This window comes from Ambystoma mexicanum, chromosome 7p (assembly GCF_040938575.1).
Source record: "Ambystoma mexicanum isolate Mex_15411 chromosome 7p, UKY_AmexF1_1, whole genome shotgun sequence".
In the NCBI taxonomy this organism is placed as follows: Eukaryota; Metazoa; Chordata; class Amphibia; order Caudata; family Ambystomatidae; genus Ambystoma; species Ambystoma mexicanum.
In genome coordinates, this window is record NC_090939.1 from 189,329,540 (window position 1) to 189,352,829 (window position 23,290).

Genomic DNA, 23,290 nt, shown 5'->3' on the forward strand with positions numbered 1-23,290 from the left:
GTCTGTTTCTCGAATGGGAAATAGATGGTTCATTGTGAGTTGGCTAGTGCCCATTAGATGAGAGGACCTTTCTGCTTCTCTGGGTTGGAGGTCCATTTCTCTAATGGGAAAACAATGCTTTATAGTGAATAGGCTAGTTCCCATTAGACAAAAGGACCTTTCTGCTTCTCCAGCTTGGAGGGCCAGCTCTCTAATGGGAAGTAGATGCTTCATTGCTAATAGGCTAGTTCCCATTAGACGAGAGGACCTTTCTGCTTATCCAGGTTGGAGGGGGTTTCTCTAATGTGAAATATATGCTACATTGCTAATAGGTTAGTTCCCATTAAACAAGAGGAACTTTCTGCTACTCCAGGTTGGAGGTCTGTTTCTGTAATGGAAAATATATGCTTCATTGTGAATAGGCTAGTTCCGATTAGACGAGATGACCTTTCTGCTGCTCCAGGTTGGAGGTCCGTTTCTCTAATGGGAAACAGATGCTTCTATGTGAATAGGCTAGTTCCCATTTGACGAGAACACCTTTCTCGTCTCCAGTTTGGAGGTCCATTTCTCTAATGGGAAATAGAAGCTTCATTGTGATCAGGCTAGTTCCCATTAGACGAGAGGACCTTTCTGCGTCTCCAGGTTGGAGGGCCATCTCTCTAATGTGAAATAGATGCTTCATTGCTAATAGGCTAGTTCCCATTAAACAAGAGGAACTTTCTGCTACTTCAGGTTGGTGGACTGTTTCTCTAATGGAAAATCAACGCTTCATTGTGAATAGGCTAGTAGCCATTGTATGAGAGGACTTTTCTGCTGCTCCAGGTTGGAGGTCCGTTTCTCTAATGGGAAATAGATGCTTCACTGTGAGTAGGCTAGTGCCCATTAGATGAGAGGACCTTTCAGCTTCTCCAGGTTGGAGGTCCATTTCTCTAATGGGAAAAAGATGCTTCATTGTGAATAGGCTAGTTCCCATTAGACGAGAGGACCTTTCTGCGTCTCCAGGTTGGAGGGCCATCTCTCTAATGTGAAATAGATGCTTCATTGCTAATAGGCTAGTTCCCATTAAACAAGAAGAACTTTCTGCTACTTCAGGTTGGTGGTCTGTTTCTCTAATGGAAAATCAACGCTTCATTGTGAATAGGCTAGTAGCCATTGTATGAGAGGACTTTTCTGCTGCTCCAGGTTGGAGGTCCGTTTCTCTAATGGGAAATAGATGCTTCACTGTGAATAGGCTAGTTCCCATTAGATGAGATAACATTTCTGCTTCTCCAGGTTGGAAGTCTGTTTCTCTAATGGGAAACAGATGCTTCTATGTGAATAGGCTAGTTCCCATTTGACGAGAACACCTTTCTGCGTCTCCAGTTTGGAGGTCCATTTCTCTAATGGGAAATAGAAGCTTCATTGTGATCAGGCTAATTCCCTTCAGACGAGTGGACTTTCCTGCTTCTCCAGGATGGAGGGTTGTTTCTCTAAATGGGAAACAGATGCTTCATTGTGAATAGGCTAGTTCCCATTAGACGAGAGGACCTTTCTGCTTCTCCAGGTTGGATGTCTGTTTCTCTAAATGGGAAACAGATGCTTCATTGTGAATAGGCTAGTTCTCATTAGAAGAGATGACCTTTGTGTCTCCTTGGGTTAGGGGTCCTTTTCCCTAATGGGAAATAGCTGCTTCATTGTGAATAGGCTAGTTCCCATTAGACAAGAGGACCTTTGCGTCTCCTTGGGTTAGGGGACCGTTTCTCTAAGGGAATATAGATGCTTCCTTCTGAAGACAAGTGGACTTTTCTGCTTCTCCGGGTTGTAGGTCTGTTTCTCTAATGGGAAATAGATGCTTCATTGTGAGTAGGCTAGTTCCAATTAGACGAGAGGACCTTTCTGCTTCTCCAGGTTGGAGTGCCGTTTCTCTAAGGGGAAATAGATGCTTCATTGTGAGGTGCCTAGTTCCCATTAGATGAGAGGACCTTTCTACTTCTCCAGGTCGTAGGTCCGTTTCTCTAAATGGGAAACAGATGCTTCATTGTGAATAGGCTAGTTCTCATTAGAAGAGAGGACCTTTGTGTCTCCTTGGGTTAGGGGTCAGTTTCTCTAATGGGAAATAGCTGCTTCATTGTGAATAGGCTAGTTCCCATTTGACGAGAGGACCTTTCTGCTTCTCCAGGTTGGAGGTCTGTTTCTCAAATAGGAAATAGATGTTTCATTGTGAGTTGGCTAGTGCCCATTAGATGACAGGACCTTTCTGCTACTCGGGGTTGGAGGTCCATTTCTCTAATGGGAAAAAGATGCTTTATTGTGAATAGGCTAGTTCCCATTAGACAAGTGGACCTTTCTGCTTCTCCAGCTTGGAGGGCCATCTCTCTAATGGGAAGTAGATGCTTCATTGCTAATAGGCTAGTTCCCATTAGACGAGAGGACCTTTCTGCTTATCCAGGTTGGAGGGCGTTTCTCTAATGTGAAATAGATGCTACATTGCTAATTGGCTAGTTCCCATTAAACAAGAGGAACTTTCTGCTACTCCAGGTTGGAGGTCTGTTTCTGTAAAGGAAAATAGAGCCTTCATTGTGAATAGGCTAGTTCTCATTGTACGAGAGGGCTTTTCTGCTTCTCCAGGTTTGAGGTCCATTTCTCTAATGGGAAATAGATGATTAATTGTGAATAGGCTAGTTCCCAATAGACGAGAGGACCTTTCTGCTTCTCCAGGTTGGAGGGCGTTTCCCTAATGGGAAATAGATGTTTGATTGTGAATAGGCTAGTTCCCATTAGACGAGAGGACCTTTGCGTCTGATTGGGTTAGGGTTCTGTTTCTCTAATGAGAAATAGATGCTTCATTGTGAATAGGCTAGTTCCCATTAGACGAGAGGACCTTTCTGCTTCTCCAGGTTGGTGGGCCATCTCTCTAATGTGAAATAGATGCTTCATTTGTAATAGGGTAGTTCCCATTAAACAAGAGGAACTTTCTGCTACTCCAGGTTGGAGGTCTGGTTCTCTAATGGAAAATCAATGCTTCATTGTGAATAGGCTAGTTCCCATTGTACGAGAGGACTTTTTTGCTTCTCCAAGTTGGAGGTCCGTTTCTCTAATGGCAAATAGATGCTTCATTGTGAATAGGCTTGTTCCCATTAGACGAGATGACCTTTCTGCTTCTCTAAGTTGGAAGTCTGTTTCTCTAATGGGAAACAGATGCTTCTATGTGAATAGGCTAGTTCCCATTAGACGAAAACACCTTTCTGCGTCTCCAGTTTGGAGGTCCATTTCTCTAAAGGGAAATAGAAGCTTCATTGTGATCAGGCTAATTCCCTTCAGACGAGTGGACTTTCCTGCTTCTCCAGGTTGGAGGGCTGTTTCTCTAATGGGAAATAGATGTTTCATTGGGAGTACACTTGTTCCCATTAGACGAGAGGACCTTTCTGCTTCTCCAGGTTGGGTGGCCGGTTCTCCAATGAGAAATAGATGTTTCATTGTGAATAAGGTAGTTCGTATTAGACGAGAGGATCTTTGCATCTGTTTGGTTTAAGAGTCAGTTTCTTCAATGGGAAATAGATGCTTCATTGTGAATAGGTTATTTCCCATTAGATGAGGGGGCCTTTCTGCTTCTCCAGGTTGGAGGGCCGTTTCTCTAATGGGAAATAGATGCTTAATTGTGAGGTGGCTAGTTCCCATTAGACGTGAGGACCTTCATGCTTCGCCAGGATGGAGGTCTGTTTCTCTAATGGGAAATAGATGCTTCATTGTGAATAGCCTAGTTCCCATCAGAGGAGAGGACCTTTGCATCTCCTTGGGTTAGGGGTCAGTTTCTTTAATGGGAAATAGATGCTTCATTGTGAGTAGGCTCATTCCCATTCGACAAGAGGACCTTTCTGCTTCTCCAGGTTGGAGGGCCTTTTCTCTAATGGAAAATAGAGCCTTCATTGTGAATAGGCTAGTTCCCATTGTACGTGAGGACTTTTCTGCTTCTCCAGGTTGGAGGTCCGTTTCTCTAATCGGAAATAGATGATTAATTGTGAATAGGCTAGTTCCCATTAGACGAGAGGACCTTTCTGCTTATCCAGGTTGGAGGGCCGTCTCTCTAATGTGAAATAGATGCTACATTGCTAATAGGCTAGTTCCTATTAAACAAGAGGAACTTTCTGCTACTCCAGGTTGCAGGTCTGTTTCTCTAATGGAAAATAGACGCTTCATTGCTAATAGGCTAGTTCCCATTAGACGAGAGGACCTTTCTGCTTATCCAGGTTGGAGGGGGTTTCTCTAATGTGAAATAGATGCTACATTGCTAATAGGCTAGTTCCCATTAAACAAGAGGAACTTTCTGCTACTCCAGGTTGCAGGTCTGTTTCTCTAATGTGAAATAGATGCTACATTGCTAATAGGCTAGTTCCCATTAAACAAGAGGAACTTTCTGCTACTCCAGGTTGCAGGTCTGTTTCTCTAATGGAAAATAGACGCTTCATTGCTAATAGGCTGGTTCCCATTAGACGAGAGGACCTTTCTGCTTCTCCAGGTTGGAGGTCCGTTTCTCTAATCGGAAATAGATGATTAATTGTGAATAGGCTAGTTCCCATTAGACGAGAGGACCTTTCTGCTTATCCAGGTTGGAGGGCCGTCTCTCCAATGTGAAATAGATGCTACATTGCTAATAGGCTAGTTCCCATTAAACAAGAGGAACTTTCTGCTACTCCAGGTTGGAGGTCTGTTTCTGTAATGGAAAATATATGCTTCATTGTGAATAGGCTAGTTCCGATTAGACAAGATGACCTTTCTGCTTCTCCAGGTTGGAGGTCTGTTTCTCTAATGGGAAATAGATGCTTCATTGTGAGTTGGCTAGTGCCCATTAGATGAGAGGACCTTTCTGCTTCTCTGGGTTGGAGGTCCATTTCTCTAATGGGAAAACGATGCTTTATAGTGAATAGGCTAGTTCCCATTAGACAAAAGGACCTTTCTGCTTCTCCAGCTTGGAGGGCCATCTCTCTAATGGGAAGTAGATGCTTCATTGCTAATAGGCTAGTTCCCATTAGACGAGAAGACCTTTCTGCTTATCCAGGTTGGAGGGGGTTTCTCTAATGTGAAATAGCTGCTTCATTCTAATGTGCTTTATAGTGAATAGGCTAGTTCCCATTAGACAAAAGGACCTTTCTGCTTCTCCAGCTTGGAGGGCCATCTCTCTAATGGGAAGTAGATGCTTCATTGCTAATAGGCTATTTCTCATTAGAAGAGAGGACCTTTGTGTCTCCTTAGGTTAGGGGTCAGTTTCTCTAATGGGAAATAGCTGCTTCATTGTGAATAGGCTAGTTCCCATTAGACGAGAGGACCTTTCTGCTTCTCCAGGTTGGAGGTCTGTTTCTCGAATGGGAAATAGATGGTTCATTGTGAGTTGGCTAGTGCCCATTAGATGAGAGGACCTTTCTGCTTCTCTGGGTTGGAGGTCCATTTCTCTAATGGGAAAACGATGCTTTATAGTGAATAGGCTAGTTCCCATTAGACAAAAGGACCTTTCTGCTTCTCCAGCTTGGAGGGCCATCTCTCTAATGGGAAGTAGATGCTTCATTGCTAATAGGCTAGTTCCCATTAGACGAGAGGACCTTTCTGCTTATCCAGGTTGGAGGGGGTTTCTCTAATGTGAAATAGCTGCTTCATTCTAATGTGCTTTATAGTGAATAGGCTAGTTCCCATTAGACAAAAGGACCTTTCTGCTTCTCCAGCTTGGAGGGCCATCTCTCTAATGGGAAGTAGATGCTTCATTGCTAATAGGCTATTTCTCATTAGAAGAGAGGACCTTTGTGTCTCCTTAGGTTAGGGGTCAGTTTCTCTAATGGGAAATAGCTGCTTCATTGTGAATAGGCTAGTTCCCATTAGACGAGAGGACCTTTCTGCTTCTCCAATAGATGCTTCACTGTGAATAGGCTAGTTCCCATTAGATGAGATAACATTTCTGCTTCTCCAGGTTGGAAGTCTGTTTCTCTAATGGGAAACAGATGCTTCTATGTGAATAGGCTAGTTCCCATTTGACGAGAACACCTTTCTGCGTCTCCAGTTTGGAGGTCCATTTCTCTAATGGGAAATAGAAGCTTCATTGTGATCAGGCTAATTCCCTTCAGACGAGTGGACTTTCCTGCTTCTCCAGGTTGGAGGGTTGTTTCTCTAAATGGGAAACAGATGCTTCATTGTGAATAGGCTAGTTCCCATTAGACGAGAGGACCTTTCTGCTTCTCCAGGTTGGATGTCTGTTTCTCTAAATGGGAAACAGATGCTTCATTGTGAATAGGCTAGTTCTCATTAGAAGAGATGACCTTTGTGTCTCCTTGGGTTAGGGGTCCTTTTCCCTAATGGGAAATAGCTGCTTCATTGTGAATAGGCTAGTTCCCATTAGACAAGAGGACCTTTGCGTCTCCTTGGGTTAGGGGACCGTTTCTCTAAGGGGAAATAGATGCTTCATTCTGAAGACAAGTGGACTTTTCTGCTTCTCCGGGTTGTAGGTCTGTTTCTCTAATGGGAAATAGATGCTTCATTGTGAGTAGGCTAGTTCCAATTAGACGAGAGGACCTTTCTGCTTCTCCAGGTTGGAGTGCCGTTTCTCTAAGGGGAAATAGATGCTTCATTGTGAGGTGCCTAGTTCCCATTAGATGAGAGGACCTTTCTACTTCTCCAGGTCGGAGGTCCGTTTCTCTAAATGGGAAACAGATGCTTCATTGTGAATAGGCTAGTTCTCATTAGAAGAGAGGACCTTTGTGTCTCCTTGGGTTAGGGGTCAGTTTCTCTAATGGGAAATAGCTGCTTCATTGTGAATAGGCTAGTTCCCATTTGACGAGAGGACCTTTCTGCTTCTCCAGGTTGGAGGTCTGTTTCTCAAATAGGAAATAGATGTTTCATTGTGAGTTGGCTAGTGCCCATTAGATGAGAGGACCTTTCTGCTACTCGGGGTTGGAGGTCCATTTCTCTAATGGGAAAAAGATGCTTTATTGTGAATAGGCTAGTTCCCATTAGACAAGTGGACCTTTCTGCTTCTCCAGCTTGGAGGGCCATCTCTCTAATGGGAAGTAGATGCTTCATTGCTAATAGGCTAGTTCCCATTAGACGAGAGGACCTTTCTGCTTATCCAGGTTGGAGGGCGTTTCTCTAATGTGAAATAGATGCTACATTGCTAATTGGCTAGTTCCCATTAAACAAGAGGAACTTTCTGCTACTCCAGGTTGGAGGTCTGTTTCTGTAAAGGAAAATAGAGCCTTCATTGTGAATAGGCTAGTTCTCATTGTACGAGAGGGCTTTTCTGCTTCTCCAGGTTTGAGGTCCATTTCTCTAATGGGAAATAGATGATTAATTGTGAATAGGCTAGTTCCCAATAGACGAGAGGACCTTTCTGCTTCTCCAGGTTGGAGGGCGTTTCCCTAATGGGAAATAGATGTTTGATTGTGAATAGGCTAGTTCCCATTAGACGAGAGGACCTTTGCGTCTGATTGGGTTAGGATTCTGTTTCTCTAATGAGAAATAGATGCTTCATTGTGAATAGGCTAGTTCCCATTAGACAAGAGGACCTTTCTGCTTCTCCAGGTTGGTGGGCCATCTCTCTAATGTGGAATAGATGCTTCATTTGTAATAGGGTAGTTCCCATTAAACAAGAGGAACTTTCTGCTACTCCAGGTTGGAGGTCTGGTTCTCTAATGGAAAATCAATGCTTCATTGTGAATAGGCTAGTTCCCATTGTACGAGAGGACTTTTTTGCTTCTCCAAGTTGGAGGTCCGTTTCTCTAATGGCAAATAGATGCTTCATTGTGAATAGGCTTGTTCCCATTAGACGAGATGACCTTTCTGCTTCTCCAAGTTGGAAGTCTGTTTCTCTAATGGGAAACAGATGCTTCTATGTGACTAGGCTAGTTCCCATTAGACGAGAACACCTTTCTGCGTCTCCAGTTTGGAGGTCCATTTCTCTAAAGGGAAATAGAAGCTTTATTGTGATCAGGCTAATTCCCTTCAGACGAGTGGACTTTCCTGCTTCTCCAGGTTGGAGGGCTGTTTCTCTAATGGGAAATAGATGTTTCATTGGGAGTACACTTGTTCCCATTAGACGAGAGGACCTTTCTGCTTCTCCAGGTTGGGTGGCCGGTTCTCTAATGAGAAATAGATGTTTCATTGTGAATAAGGTAGTTCCCATTAGACGAGAGGATCTTTGCATCTGTTTGGGTTAAGAGTCAGTTTCTTCAATGGGAAATAGATGCTTCATTGTGAATAGGTTATTTCCCATTAGATGAGAGGGCCTTTCTGCTTCTCCAGGTTGGAGGGCCGTTTCTGTAATGGGAAATAGATGCTTAATTGTGAGGTGGCTAGTTCCCATTAGACGAGAGGACCTTTATGCTTCGCCAGGATGGAGGTCTGTTTCTCTAATGGGAAATAGATGCTTCATTGTGAATAGCCTAGTTCCCATCAGAGGAGAGGACCTTTGCATCTCCTTGGGTTAGGGGTCAGTTTCTTTAATGGGAAATAGATGCTTCATTGTGAGTAGGCTCATTCGCATTCGACAAGAGGACCTTTCTGCTTCTCCAGGTTGGAGGGCCTTTTCTCTAATGGAAAATAGAGCCTTCATTGTGAATAGGCTAGTTCCCATTGTACGTGAGGACTTTTCTGCTTCTCCAGGTTGGAGGTCCGTTTCTCTAATCGGAAATAGATGATTAATTGTGAATAGGCTAGTTCCCATTAGACGAGAGGACCTTTCTGCTTATCCAGGTTGGAGGGCCGTCTCTCTAATGTGAAATAGATGCTACATTGCTAATAGGCTAGTTCCCATTAAACAAGAGGAACTTTCTGCTACTCCAGGTTGCAGGTCTGTTTCTCTAATGGAAAATAGACGCTTCATTGCTAATAGGCTAGTTCCCATTAGACGAGAGGACCTTTCTGCTTATCCAGGTTGGAGGGGGTTTCTCTAATGTGAAATAGATGCTACATTGCTAATAGGCTAGTTCCCATTAAACAAGAGGAACTTTCTGCTACTCCAGGTTGCAGGTATGTTTCTCTAATGTGAAATAGATGCTACATTGCTAATACGCTAGTTCCCATTAAACAAGAGGAACTTTCTGCTACTCCAGGTTGCAGGTCTGTTTCTCTAATGGAAAATAGACGCTTCATTGCTAATAGGCTGGTTCCCATTAGACGAGAGGACCTTTCTGCTTCTCCAGGTTGGAGGTCTGTTTCTCTAATCGGAAATAGATGATTAATTGTGAATAGGCTAGTTCCCATTAGACAAGAGGACCTTTCTGCTTATCCAGGTTGGAGGGCCGTCTCTCCAATGTGAAATAGATGCTACATTGCTAATAGGCTAGTTCCCATTAAACAAGAGGAACTTTCTGCTACTCCAGGTTGGAGGTCTGTTTCTGTAATGGAAAATATATGCTTCATTGTGAATAGGCTAGTTCCGATTAGACAAGATGACCTTTCTGCTTCTCCAGGTTGGAGGTCTGTTTCTCTAATGGGAAATAGATGCTTCATTGTGAGTAGGCTAGTGCCCATTAGATGAGTGGACCTTTCTGCATCTCCAGGTTGGCGGGCCATCTCTCTAATGTGAAATAGATGCTTCATTGCTAATAGGCTAGTTCCCATTAAACAAGAGGAACTTTCTGCTACTCCAGGTTGGTGGTCTGTTTCTCTAATGAAAAATCAACGCTTCATTGTGAATAGGCTAGTTCCCATTGTATGAGAGGACTTTTCTGCTGCTCCAGGTTGGAGGTCCGTTTCTCTAATGGGAAATAGATGCTTCATTGTGAATAGGCTAGTTCCCATTAGATGAGATAACATTTCTGCTTCTCCAAGTTGGAAGTCTGTTTCTCTAATGGGAAACAGTTGCTTCTATGTGATTAGGCTAGTTCCCATTTGACGAGAACACCTTTCTGCGTCTCCAGTTTGGAGGTCCATTTCTCTAATGGGAAATAGAAGCTTCATTGTGATCAGGCTAATTCCCTTCAGACGAGTGGACTTTCCTGCTTCTCCAGGTTGGAGGGTTGCTTTCTTTAAATGGGAAACAGATGCTTCATTGTGAATAGGCTAGTTCTCATTAGAAGAGATGACCTTTGTGTCTCCTTGGGTTAGGGGTCTTTTTCTCTAATGGGAAATAGATGCTTCATTGTGAGTAGGCTAGTTCCAATTAGACGAGAGGACCTTTCTGCTTCTCCAGGTTGTAGTGCCGTTTCTCTAAGGGGAAATAGATGCTTCATTGTGAGGTGCCTAGTTCCCATTAGATGAGAGGACCTTTCTACTTCTCCAGGTCGGAGGTCCGTTTCTCTAAATGGGAAACAGATGCTTCATTGTGAATAGGCTAGTTCTCATTAGAAGAGAGGACCTTTGTGTCTCCTTGGGTTAGGGGTCAGTTTCTGTAATGGGAAATAGCTGCTTCATTGTGAATAGGCTAGTTCCCATTTGACGAGAGGACCTTTCTGCTTCTCCAGGTTGGAGGTCTGTTTCTCAAATAGGAAATAGATGGTTCATTGTGAGTTGGCTAGTGCCCATTAGATGAGCGGACCTTTCTGCTACTCTGGGTTGGAGGTCCATTTCTCTAATGGGAAAAAGATGCTTTATTGTGAATAGGCTAGTTCCCATTAGACAAGTGGACCTTTCTGCTTCTCCAGCTTGGAGGGCCATCTCTCTAATGGGAAGTAGATGCTTCATTGCTAATAGGCTAGTTCCCATTAGACGAGAGGACCTTTCTGCTTATCCAGGTTGGAGGGCGTTTCTCTAATGTGAAATAGATGCTACATTGCTAATTGGCTAGTTCCCAGTAAACAAGAGGAACTTTCTGCTACTCCAGGTTGGAGGTCTGTTTCTGTAAAGGAAAATAGAGCCTTCATTGTGAATAGGCTAGTTCTCATTGTACGAGAGGGCTTTTCTGCTTCTCCAGGTTTGAGGTCCATTTCTCTAATGGGAAATAGATGATTAATTGTGAATAGGCTAGTTCCCAATAGACGAGAGGACCTTTCTGCTTCTCCAGGTTGGAGGGCGTTTCCCTAATGGGAAATAGATGTTTGATTGTGAATAGGCTAGTTCCCATTAGACGAGAGGACCTTTGCGTCTGATTGGGTTAGGGTTCTGTTTCTCTAATGAGAAATAGATGCTTCATTGTGAATAGGCTAGTTCCCATTAGACGAGAGGACCTTTCTGCTTCTCCAGGTTGGTGGGCCATCTCTCTAATGTGAAATAGATGCTTCATTTGTAATAGGGTAGTTCCCATTAAACAAGAGGACTTTTTTGCTTCTCCAAGTTGGAGGTCCGTTTCTCTAATGGCAAATAGATGCTTCATTGTGAATAGGCTTGTTCCCATTAGACGAGATGACTTTTCTGCTTCTCCAGGTTGGAAGTCTGTTTCTCTAATGGAAAATAGACGCTTCATTGCTAATAGGCTGGTTCCCATTAGACGAGAGGACCTTTCTGCTTCTCCAGGTTGGAGGTCCTTTTCTCTAATCGGAAATAGATGATTAATTGTGAATAGGCTAGTTCCCATTAGACGAGAGGACCTTTCTGCTTATCCAGGTTGGAGGGCCGTCTCTCTAATGTGAAATAGATGCTACATTGCTAATAGGCTAGTTCCCATTAAACAAGAGGAACTTTCTGCTACTCCAGGTTGGAGGTCTGTTTCTGTAATGGAAAATATATGCTTCATTGTGAATAGGCTAGTGCCCATTAGATGAGAGAACCTTTCAGCTTCTCCAGGTTGCAGGTCCATTTCTCTAATGGGAAAAAGATGCTTCATTGTGAATAGGCTAGTTCCCGTTAGACGAGAGGACCTTTCTGCTTCTCCAGGTTGGAGGTCCGTTTCTCTAATCGGAAATAGATGCTACATTGCTAATAGGCTAGTTCCCATTAAACAAGAGGAACTTTCTGCTACTCCAGGTTGGAGGTCTGTTTCTGTAATGGAAAATATATGCTTCATTGTGAATAGGCTAGTTCCGATTAGACAAGATGACCTTTCTGCTTCTCCAGGTTGGAGGTCTGTTTCTCTAATGGGAAATAGATGCTTCATTGTGAGTAGGCTAGTGCCCATTAGATGAGAGAACCTTTCAGCTTCTCCAGGTTGCAGGTCCATTTCTCTAATGGGAAAAAGATGCTTCATTGTGAATAGGCTAGTTCCCGTTAGACGAGAGGACCTTTCTGCTTCTCCAGGTTGGAGGTCCGTTTCTCTAATCGGAAATAGATGCTACATTGCTAATAGGCTAGTTCCCATTAAACAAGAGGAACTTTCTGCTACTCCAGGTTGGAGGTCTGTTTCTGTAATGGAAAATATATGCTTCATTGTGAATAGGCTAGTTCCGATTAGACAAGATGACCTTTCTGCTTCTCCAAGTTGGAAGTCTGTTTCTCTAATGGGAAATAGAAGCTTCATTGTGATCAGGCTAATTCCCTTCAGACGAGTGGACTTTCCTTCTTCTCCAGGTTGGAGGGTTGTTTCTCTAAATGGGAAACAGATGCTTCATTGTGAATAGGCTAGTTCTCATTAGAAGAGATGACCTTTGTGTCTCCTTGGGTTAGGGGTCTTTTTCTCTAATGGGAAATAGCTGCTTCATTGTGAATAGGCTAGTTCCCATTAGACAAGAGGACTTTTGCGTCTCTTTGGGTCAGGGGACCGTTTCTCTAAGGGGAAATAGATGCTTTATTCTGAAGACAAGTGGACTTTTCTGCTTCTCCGGGTTGTAGGTCTGTTTCTCTAATGGGAAATAGATGCTTCATTGTGAGTAGGCTAGTTCCAATTAGACGAGAGGACCTTTCTGCTTCTCCATGTTGGAGGGCCGTTTCTCTAAAGGAAAATAGATGCTTCATTGTGAGGTGGCTAGTTCCCATTAGATGAGAGGACCTTTCTGCTTCTCCTGGTCGGAGGTCCGTTTCTCTAAATGGGAAACAGATGCTTCATGGTGAATAGGCTATTTCTCATTAGACGAGAGGACCTTTGTGTCTCCTTAGGTTAGGGGTCAGTTTCTCTAATGGGAAATAGCTGCTTCATTGTGAATAGGCTAGTTCCCATTAGACGAGAGGACCTTTCTGCTTCTCCAGGTTGGAGGTCTGTTTCTCGAATGGGAAATAGATGGTTCATTGTGAGTTGGCTAGTGCCCATTAGATGAGAGGACCTTTCTGCTTCTCTGGGTTGGAGGTCCATTTCTCTAATGGGAAAACGATGCTTTATAGTGAATAGGCTAGTTCCCATTAGACAAAAGGACCTTTCTGCTTCTCCAGCTTGGAGGGCCATCTCTCTAATGGGAAGTAGATGCTTCATTGCTAATAGGCTAGTTCCCATTAGACGAGAGGACCTTTCTGCTTATCCAGGTTGGAGGGGGTTTCTCTAATGTGAAATATATGCTACATTGCTAATAGGCTAGTTCCCATTAAACAAGGGGAACTTTCTGCTACTCCAGGTTGGAGGTCTGTTTCTGTAATGGAAAATATATGCTTCATTGTGAATAGGCTAGTTCCGATTAGACGAGATGACCTTTCTGCTTCTCCAGGTTGGAGGTCTGTCTCTCTAATGATAAATAGATGCTTCATTGTGAGTAGGCTAGTGCCCATTAGATGAGAGGACCTTTCAGCTTCTCCAGGTTGGAGGGCCATTTCTCTAATGGGAAAAAGATGCTTCATTGTGAATAGGCTAGTTCCCATTAGACGAGAGGACCTTTCTGCGTCTCCAGGTTGGAGGGCCATCTCTCTAATGTGAAATAGATGCTTCATTGCTAATAGGCTAGTTCCCATTAAACAAGAGGAACTTTCTGCTACTCCAGGTTGGTGGTCTGTTTCTCTAATGGAAAATCAACGCTTCATTGTGAATAGGCTAGTTCCCATTGTATGAGAGGACTTTTCTGCTGCTCCAGGTTGGAGGTCCGTTTCTCTAATGGGAAATAGATGCTTCACTGTGAATAGGCTAGTTCCCATTTGACGAGAACACCTTTCTGCGTCTCCAGTTTGGAGGTCCATTTCTCTAATGGGAAATAGAAGCTTCATTGTGATCAGGCTAATTCCCTTCAGACGAGTGGACTTTCCTGCTTCTCCAGGTTGGAGGGTTGTTGCTCTAAATGGGAAACAGATGCTTCATTGTGAATAGGCTAGTTCCCATTAGACGAGAGGACCTTTCTGCTTCTCTAGGTTGGATATCTGTTTCTCTAAATGGGAAACAGATGCTTCATTGTGAATAGGCTAGTTCTCATTAGAAGAGATGACCTTTGTGTCTCCTTGGGTTAGGGGTCATTTTCTCTAATGGGAAATAGCTGCTTCATTGTGAATAGGCTAGTTCCCATTAGACAAGAGGACCTTTGCGTCTCCTTGGGTTAGGGGACCGTTTCTCTAAGGGGAAATAGATGCTTCATTGCTAATAGGCTAGTTCCAATTAGACGAGAGGACCTTTCTGCTTCTCCAGGTTGGAGTGCCGTTTCTCTAAGGGGAAATAGATGCTTCATTGTGAGGTGCCTAGTTCCCATTAGATGAGAGGACCTTTCTACTTCTTCAGGTCGGAGGTCCGTTTCTCTAAATGGGAAACAGATGCTTCATTGTGAATAGGCTAGTTCTCATTAGAAGAGAGGACCTTTGTGTCTCCTTGGGTTAGGGGTCAGTTTCTCTAATGGGAAATAGCTGCTTCATTGTGAATAGGCTAGTTCCCATTTGACGAGAGGACCTTTCTGCTTCTCCAGGTTGGAGGTCTGTTTCTCAAATAGGAAATAGATGTTTCACTGTGAGTTGGCTAGTGCCCATTAGATGAGAGGACCTTTCTGCTACTCTGGGTTGGAGATCCATTTCTCTAATGGGAAAAGGATGCTTTATTGTGAATAGGCTAGTTCCCATTAGACAAGTGGACCTTTCTGCTTCTCCAGCTTGGAGTGCCATCTCTCTAATGGGAAGTAGATGCTTCATTGCTAATAGGCTAGTTCCCATTAGACGAGAGGACCTTTCTGCTTATCCAGGTTGGAGGGCGTTTCTCTAATGTGAAATAGATGCTACATTGCTAATTGGCTAGTTCCCATTAAACAAGAGGAACTTTCTGCTACTCCAGGTTGGAGGTCTGTATCTGTAAAGGAAAATAGAGCCTTCATTGTGAATAGGCTAGTTCTCATTGTACGAGAGGGCTTTTCTGCTTCTCCAGGTTTGAGGTCCATTTCTCTAATGGGAAATAGATGATTAATTGTGAATAGGCTAGTTCCCAATAGACGAGAGGACCTTTCTGCTTCTCCAGGTTGGAGGGCGTTTCCCTAATGGGAAATAGATGTTTGATTGTGAATAGGCTAGTTCCCATTAGACGAGAGGACCTTTGCGTCTGATTGGGTTAGGGTTCTGTTTCTCTAATGAAAAATAGATGCTTCATTGTGAATAGGCTAGTTCCCATTAGACGAGAGGACCTTTCTGCTTCTCCAGGTTGGTGGGCCATCTCTCTAATGTGAAATAGATGCTTCATTTGTAATAGGGTAGTTCCCATTAAACAAGAGGAACTTTCTGCTACTCCAGGTTGGAGGTCTGGTTCTCTAATGGAAAATCAATGCTTCATTGTGAATAGGCTAGTTCCCATTGTACGAGAGGACTTTTTTGCTTCTCCAAGTTGGAGGTCCGTTTCTCTAATGGCAAATAGATGCTTCATTGTGAATAGGCTTGTTCCCATTAGACGAGATGACCTTTCTGCTTCTCCAAGTTGGAAGTCTGTTTCTCTAATGGGAAACAGATGCTTCTATGTGAATAGGCTAGTTCCCATTAGACGAGAACACCTTTCTGCGTCTCCAGTTTGGAGGTCCATTTCTCTAAAGGGAAATAGAAGCTTCATTTTGATCAGGCTAATTCCCTTCAGACGAGTGGACTTTCCTGCTTCTCCAGGTTGGAGGGCTGTTTCTCTAATGGGAAATAGATGTTTCATTGAGAGTACACTTGTTCCCATTAGACGAGAGGACCTTTCTGCTTCTCCAGGTTGGGTGGCCGGTTCTCTAATGAGAAATAGATGTTTCATTGTGAATAAGGTAGTTCCCATTAGATGAGAGGATCTTTGCATCTGTTTGGGTTAAGAGTCAGTTTCTTCAATGGGAAATAGATGCTTCATTGTGAATAGGTTATTTCCCATTAGATGAGAGGGCCTTTCTGCTTCTCAAGGTTGGAGGGCCGTTTCTCTAATGGGAAATAGATGCTTAATTGTGAGGTGGCTAGTTCCCATTAGACGAGAGGACCTTTATGCTTTGCCAGGATGGAGGTCTGTTTCTCTAATGGGAAATAGATGCTTCATTGTGAATAGCCTAGTTCCCATTAGAGGAGAGGACCTTTGCATCTCCTTGGGTTAGGGGTCAGTTTCTTTAATGGGAAATAGATGCTTCATTGTGAGTAGGCTCATTCCCATTAGACAAGAGGACGTTTCTGCTTCTCCAGGTTGGAGGGCCGTTTCTCTAAATGGGAAACAGATGCTTCATTGTGAATAGGCTAGTTCCCATTAGACGAGAGGACCTTTCTGCTTCTCCAGGTTGGAGGTCTGTTTCTCTAAATGGGAAACAGATGCTTCATTGTGAATAGGCTAGTTCTCATTAGAAGAGATGACCTTTGTGTCTCGTTGGGTTAGGGGTCATTTTCTCTAATGGGAAATAGCTGCTTCATTGTGAATAGGCTAGTTCCCATTAGACAAGAGGACCTTTGCGTCTCCTTGGGTCGGGGGACCGTTTCTCTAAGGGGAAATAGATGCTTCATTCTGAAGACAAGTGGACTATTCTGCTTCTCTGGGTTGTAGGTCAGTTTCTCTAATGGGAAATAGATGCTTCATTGTGAGTAGACTAGTTCCAATTAGACAAGAGGACCTTTCTGCTTCTCCAGGTTGGAGTGCCGTTTCTCTAAGGGGAAATAGATGCTTCATTGTGAGGTGCCTAGTTCCCATTAGATGAGAGGACCTTTCTACTTCTCCAGGTCGGAGGTCCGTTTCTCTAAATGGGAAATAGATGCTTCATTGTGAATAGGCTAGTTCTCATTAGAAGAGAGGACCTTTGTGTCTCCTTGGGTTAGGGGTCAGTTTCTCTAATGGGAAATAGCTGCTTCATTGTGAATAGGCTAGTACCCATTTGACGAGAGGACCTTTCTGCTTCTCCAGGTTGGAGGTCTGTTTCTCAAATAGGAAATAGATGGTTCATTGTGAGTTGGCTAGTGCCCATTAGATGAGAGGACCTTTCTGCTTCCCTGGGTTGGAGGTCCATTTCTCTAATGGGAAAAAGATGCTTTATTGTGAATAGGCTAGTTCCCATTAGACAAGTGGACCTTTCTGCTTCTCCAGCTTGGAGGGCCATCTCTCTAATGGGAAGTAGATGCTTCATTGCTACTAGGCTAGTTCCCATTAGACGAGAGGACCTTTCTGCTTATCCAGGTTGGAGGGCGTTTCTCTAATGTGAAATAGATGCTACATTGCTAATTGGCTAGTTCCCATTAAACAAGAGGAACTTTCTGCTACTCCAGGTTGGAGGTCTGTTTCTGTAAAGGAAAATAGAGCCTTCATTGTGAATAGGCTAGTTCTCATTGTACGAGAGGGCTTTTCTGCTTCTCCAGGTTTGAGGTCCATTTCTCTAATGGGAAATAGATGATTAATTGTGAATAGGCTAGTTCCCAATAGACGGGGGGACCTTTCTGCTTCTCCAGGTTGGAGGGCGTTTCTCTAATGGGAAATAGATATTTGATTGTGAATAGGCTAGTTCCCATTAGACGAGAGGACCTTTGCGTCTGATTGGGTTAGGGTTCTGTTTCTCTAATGAGAAATAGATGCTTCATTGTGAATAGGCTAGTTCTCATTAGAAGAGATGACCTTTGTGTCTCCTTGGGTTAGGGGTCATTTTCTCTAATGGGAAATAGATGCTTCATTGTGAGTAGGCTCATTCCCATTAGACAAGAGGACCTTTCTGCTTCTCCAGGTTGGAGGGCCGTTTCTCTAAATGGGAAACAGATGCTTCATTGTGAATAGGCTAGTTCCCATTAGACGAGAGGACCTTTCTGCTTCTCCAGGTTGGAGGTCTGTTTCTCTAATTGGGAAACAGATGCTTCATTGTGAATAGGCTAGTTCTCATTAGAAGAGATGACCTTTGTGTCTCATTGGGTTAGGGGTCATTTTCTCTAATGGGAAATAGCTGCTTCATTGTGAATAGGCTAGTTCCCATTAGACAAGAGGACCTTTGCGTCTCCTTGGGTCAGGGGACCGTTTCTCTAAGGGGAAATAGATGCTTCATTCTGAAGACAAGTGGACTATTCTGCTTCTCTGGGTTGTAGGTCTGTTTCTCTAATCGGAAATAGATGCTTCATTGTGAGTAGGCTAGTTCCAATTAGACAAGAGGACCTTTCTGCTTCTCCAGGTTGGAGTGCCGTTTCTCTAAGGGGAAATAGATGCTTCATTGTGAGGTGCCTAGTTCCCATTAGATGAGAGGACCTTTCTACTTCTCCAGGTCGGAGGTCCGTTTCTCTAAATGGGAAATAGATGCTTCATTGTGAATAGGCTAGTTCTCATTAGAAGAGAGGACCTTTGTGTCTCCTTGGGTTAGGGGTCAGTTTCTCTAATGGGAAATAGCTGCTTCATTGTGAATAGGCTAGTACCCATTTGACGAGAGGACCTTTCTGCTTCTCCAGGTTGGAGGTCTGTTTCTCAAATAGGAAATAGATGTTTCATTGTGAGTTGGCTAGTGCCCATTAGATGAGAGGACCTTTCTGCTACTCTGGGTTGGAGGTCCATTTCTCTAATGGGAAAAAGATGCTTTATTGTGAATAGGCTAGTTCCCATTAGACAATTGGACCTTTCTGCTTCCCCAGCTTGGAGGGCCATCTCTCTAATGGGAAGTAGATGCTTCATTGCTAATAGGCTAGTTCCCATTAGACGAGAGGACCTTTCTGCTTATCCAGGTTGGAGGGCGTTTCTCTAATGTGAAATAGATGCTACATTGCTAATTGGCTAGTTCCCATTAAACAAGAGGAACTTTCTGCTACTCCAGGTTGGAGGTCTGTATCTGTAAAGGAAAATAGAGCCTTCATTGTGAATAGGCTAGTTCTCATTGTACGAGAGGGCTTTTCTGCTTCTCCAGGTTTGAGGTCCATTTCTCTAATGGGAAATAGATGATTAATTGTGAATAGGCTAGTTCCCAATAGACGAGAGGACCTTTCTGCTTCTCCAGGTTGGAGGGCGTTTCCCTAATGGGAAATAGATGTTTGATTGTGAATAGGCTAGTTCCCATTAGACGAGAGGACCTTTGCGTCTGATTGGGTTAGGGCTCTGTTTCTCTAATGAGAAATAGATGCTTCATTGTGAATAGGCTAGTTCCCATTAGACGAGAGGACCTTTCTGCTTCTCCAGGTTGGTGGGCCATCTCTCTAATGTGAAATAGATGCTTCATTTGTAATAGGGTAGTTCCCATTAAACAAGAGGAACTTTGTGCTACTCCAGGTTGGAGGTCTGGTTCTCTAATGGAAAATCAATGCTTCATTGTGAATAGGCTAGTTCCCATTGTACGAGAGGACTTTTTTGCTTCTCCAAGTTGGAGGTCCGTTTCTCTAATGGCAAATAGATGCTTCATTGTGAATAGGCTTGTTCCCATTAGACGAGATGACCTTTCTGCTTCTCCAAGTTGGAAGTCTGTTTCTCTAATGGGAAACAGATGCTTCTATGTGAATAGGCTAGTTCCCATTAGACCAGAACACCTTTCTGCGTCTCCAGTTTGGAGGTCCATTTCTCTAAAGGGAAATAGAAGCTTCATTGTGATCAGGCTAATTCCCTTCAGACGAGTGGACTTTCCTGCTTCTCCAGGTTGGAGGGCTGTTTCTCTAATGGGAAATAGATGTTTCATTGGGAGTACACTTGTTCCCATTAGACGAGAGGACCTTTCTGCTTCTCCAGGTTGGGTGGCTGGTTCTCTAATGAGAAATAGATGTTTCATTGTGAATAAGGTAGTTCCCATTAGATGAGAGGATCTTTGCATCTGTTTGGGTTAAGAGTCAGTTTCTTCAATGGGAAATAGATGCTTCATTGTGAATAGGTTATTTCCCATTAGATGAGAGGGCCTTTCTGCTTCTCAAGGTTGGAGGGCCGTTTCTCTAATGGGAAATAGATGCTTAATTGTGAGGTGGCTAGTTCCCATTAGACGAGAGGACCTTTATGCTTCGCCAGGATGGAGGTCTGTTTTTCTAATGGGAAATAGATGCTTCATTGTGAATAGCCTAGTTCCCATTAGAGGAGAGGACCTTTGCATCTCCTTGGGTTAGGGGTCAGTTTCTTTAATGGGAAATAGATGCTTCATTGTGAGTAGGCTCATTCCCATTAGACAAGAGGACCTTTCTGCTTCTCCAGGTTGGAGGGCCGTTTCTCTAAATGGGAAACAGATGCTTCATTGTGAATAGGCTAGTTCCCATTAGACGAGAGGACCTTTCTGCTTCTCCAGGTTGGAGGTCTGTTTCTCTAAATGGGAAACAGATGCTTCATTGTGAATAGGCTAGTTCTCATTAGAAGAGATGACCTTTGTGTCTCGTTGGGTTAGGGGTCATTTTCTCTAATGGGAAATAGCTGCTTCATTGTGAATAGGCTAGTTCCCATTAGACAAGAGGACCTTTGCGTCTCCTTGGGTCAGGGGACCGTTTCTCTAAGGGGAAATAGATGCTTCATTCTGAAGACAAGTGGACTATTCTGCTTCTCTGGGTTGTAGGTCTGTTTCTCTAATGGGAAATAGATGCTTCATTGTGAGTAGGCTAGTTCCAATTAGACAAGAGGACCTTTCTGCTTCTCCAGGTTGGAGTGCCGTTTCTCTAAGGGGAAATAGATGCTTCATTGTGAGGTGCCTAGTTCCCATTAGATGAGAGGACCTTTCTACTTCTCCAGGTCGGAGGTCCGTTTCTCTGAATGGGAAATAGATGCTTCATTGTGAATAGGCTAGTTCTCATTAGAAGAGAGGACCTTTGTGTCTCCTTGGGTTAGGGGTCAGTTTCTCTAATGGGAAATAGCTGCTTCATTGTGAATAGGCTAGTACCCATTTGACGAGAGGACCTTTCTGCTTCTCCAGGTTGGAGGTCTGTTTCTCAAATAGGAAATAGATGGTTCATTGTGAGTTGGCTAGTGCCCATTAGATGAGAGGACCTTTCTGCTTCCCTGGGTTGGAGGTCCATTTCTCTAATGGGAAAAAGATGCTTTATTGTGAATAGGCTAGTTCCCATTAGACAAGTGGACCTTTCTGCTTCTCCAGCTTGGAGGGCCATCTCTCTAATGGAAAGTAGATGCTTCATTGCTACTAGGCTAGTTCCCATTAGACGAGAGGACCTTTCTGCTTATCCATGTTGGAGGGCGTTTCTCTAATGTGAAATAGATGCTACATTGCTAATTGGCTAGTTCCCATTAAACAAGAGGAACTTTCTGCTAGTCCAGGTTGGAGGTCTGTTTCTGTAAAGGAAAATAGAGCCTTCATTGTGAATAGGCTAGTTCTCATTGTACGAGAGGGCTTTTCTGCTTCTCCAGGTTTGAGGTCCATTTCTCTAATGGGAAATAGATGATTAATTGTGAATAGGCTAGTTCCCAATAGACGGGGGGACCTTTCTGTTTCTCCAGGTTGGAGGGCGTTTCTCTAATGGGAAATAGATGTTTGATTGTGAATAGGCTAGTTCCCATTAGACGAGAGGACCTTTGCGTCTGATTGGGTTAGGGTTCTGTTTCTCTAATGAGAAATAGATGCTTCATTGTGAATAGGCTAGTTCCCATTAGACGAGAGGACCTTTCTGCTTCTCCAGGTTGGTGGGCCATCTCTCTAATGTGAAATAGATGCTTCATTTGTAATAGGGTAGTTCCCATTAAACAAGAGGAACTTTCTGCTACTCCAGGTTGGAGGTCTGGTTCTCTAATGGAAAATCAATGCTTCATTGTGAATAGGCTAGTTCCCATTGTACGAGAGGACTTTTTTGCTTCTCCAAGTTGGAGGTCCGTTTCTCTAATGGCAAATAGATGCTTCATTGTGAATAGGCTAGTTCCCATTAGACGAGATGACCTTTCTGCTTCTCCAGGTTGGAAGTCTGTTTCTCTAATGGGAAACAGATGCTTCTATGTGAATAGGCTAGTTCCCATTAGACGAGAACACCTTTCTGCGTCTCCAGTTTGGAGGTCCATTTCTCTAATGGGAAATAGAAGCTTCATCTTGATCAGGCTAATTCCCTTCAGACGAGTGGACTTTCCTGCTTCTCCAGGTTGGATATCTGTTTCTCTAAATGGGAAACAGATGCTTCATTGTGAATAGGCTAGTTCTCATTAGAAGAGATGACCTTTGTGTCTCCTTGGGTTAGGGGTCATTTTCTCTAATGGGAAATAGCTGCTTCATTGTGAATAGGCTAGTTCCCATTAGACAAGAGGACCTTTGCGTCTCCTTGGGTTAGGGGACCGTTTCTCTAAGGGGAAATAGATGCTTCATTCTGAAGAAAAGTGGACTTTTCTGCTTCTCCGGGTTGTAGGTCTGTTTCTCTAATGGGAAATAGATGCTTCATTGTGAGTAGGCTAGTTCCAATTAGACGAGAGGACCTTTCTGCTTCTCCAGGTTGGAGTGCCGTTTCTCTAAGGGGAAATAGATGCTTCATTGTGAGGTGCCTAGTTCCCATTAGATGAGAGGACCTTTCTACTTCTCCAGGTCGGAGGTCCGTTTCTCTAAATGGGAAACAGATGCTTCATTGTGAATAGGCTAGTTCTCATTAGAAGAGAGGACCTTTGTTTCTCCTTGGGTTAGGGGTCAGTTTCTCTAATGGGAAATAGCTGCTTCATTGTGAATAGGCTAGTACCCATTTGACGAGAGGACCTTTCTGCTTCTCCAGGTTGGAGGTCTGTTTCTCAAATAGGAAATAGATGTTTCATTGTGAGTTGGCTAGTGCCCATTAGATGAGAGGACCTTTCTGCTACTCTGGGTTGAAGGTCCATTTCTCTAATGGGAAAAAGATGCTTTATTGTGAATAGGCTAGTTCCCATTAGACAAGTGGACCTTTCTGCTTCCCCAGCTTGGAGGGCCATCTCTCTAATGGGAAGTAGATGCTTCATTGCTAATAGGCTAGTTCCCATTAGACGAGAGGACCTTTCTGCTTATCCAGGTTGGAGGGCGTTTCTCTAATGTGAAATAGATGCTACATTGCCAATTGGCTAGTTCCCATTAAACAAGAGGAACTTTCTGCTACTCCAGGTTGGAGGTCTGTTTCTGTAAAGGAAAATAGAGCCTTCATTGTGAATAGGCTAGTTCTCATTGTACGAGAGGGCTTTTCTGCTTCTCCAGGTTTGAGGTCCATTTCTCTAATGGGAAATAGATGATTAATTGTGAATAGGCTAGTTCCCAATAGACGAGAGGACCTTTCTGCTTCTCCAGGTTGGAGGGCG